General features: G+C 47.8%; 1 long non-coding RNA gene across 1 annotated transcript; it reads left to right on the top strand.

Moving 5' to 3' along the window:
- Nucleotides 1-75: 75 nt before the first annotated feature.
- On the top strand, nucleotides 76-1,265 carry LOC111649008 (uncharacterized). Its single transcript, XR_015436657.1, has 4 exons — nucleotides 76-200; nucleotides 283-380; nucleotides 489-629; nucleotides 764-1,265. It is a non-coding gene; the product is annotated as an uncharacterized LOC111649008 (long non-coding RNA).
- Nucleotides 1,266-1,271: the final 6 nt, after the last annotated feature.

The following is a 1,271-nucleotide window of genomic DNA, read 5'->3' on the forward strand; positions in this document are numbered from 1 at the left end:
TTAGGATTAGTTGGGGTGAACTGGCTCCATTGGAGAATGTTTATATGTGTTTTCATGCTTACAAGCTAACATGGTAAGTGACCACTTTGTCCCTGCAGCACCTGCGGAAGCTGAACAACTTTAACTCGTACCTGTCCATCCTGTCAGCACTAGACTCCGCCCCCCTCCGACGCCTGGACTGGCAGAGGAGCACAGCTGAGGTGTGTGTCAATAATCAATAATCAATAATCATCATCTCATGCTCTTGAATCTCTTCACTTGTGTGTGTGTGTGTGTTCTCAGGCTCTGGAGGAGTACAGCTCTTTGATTGACAGCTCGTCATCATTCAGAGCGTACAGAGCAGCTCTGGCTGAGGTGGAACCTCCCTGTATACCTTACCTGTACGTTCACACCTGTACACCTCCCTATATATACCTTACCTGTACGTTCACACCTGTATATCTCTGTATGCCTGTCTCACTCTCTCTCCGACCTGTCTGTCTGTCCAGGGGCTTGATCCTTCAGGACTTGACCTTTGTCCACCTGGGGAATCCTGACACCTTGATGACATCACAGGGTTCAAAGGTCAACTTCTCTAAACGCTGGCAGCAGTTTAAGATCCTCTACACTCTGAGGAGTTATCAGCAAGTGTGAGTTAAAGTAGCTTCTCAGTGCTCAGTAGATTCATCTGTATCTCACCTGTGTCTCGCCTGTGTCTCGCCTGTGTGACTCACCTGTGTGTATCAGCTGTGTGGACTAACACCTGAACCCTGTCTCTCTGCAGGCCATACTCTCTGCAGCCCAACGATGACATCATATTGTTCTTCAACGACTTCAGCGACCACCTGGCTGAGGAGGCATTGTGGGAGCTCTCTCTCAGGCTCCGTCCACGGAACACCCCGAGAACCAATCAGAGATGACGGATTGAACCTGGTGCCAACCTGAACTAAAGTGGGCTGGAGTGATGCTAGTCAAAGGCTAACATAGCACAGAGGCTGTTCATACACTGGGCTAACCATGGCTAACAGAGCAGCTTCATGTAAACAGAGGTCCTGATGTTTCTATTTGGTGCAACAACATTAATGTATAGACCAGGCATCACCAAATGGCGGACCGCGGTCCGGGCACGGACCCAGTGACGGTTCTACCCGGACCCGTGAAAATTATATTATAATTATAATATTAGGCCTTATAAAAAGATAAATCATTCATGCATGCGCAGCTAATTTAGTTTATACGACAGAAACGTCATCAATAGCCAAGCCAATCAAATCGATTGTTTACCTTTCAGC

This window comes from Seriola lalandi, unplaced genomic scaffold (assembly GCF_002814215.2).
Source record: "Seriola lalandi dorsalis isolate HSWRI2012SDOR001 ecotype SW California unplaced genomic scaffold, Sedor1 jcf7180002049798, whole genome shotgun sequence".
NCBI lineage: Eukaryota > Metazoa > Chordata > Actinopteri > Carangiformes > Carangidae > Seriola > Seriola lalandi.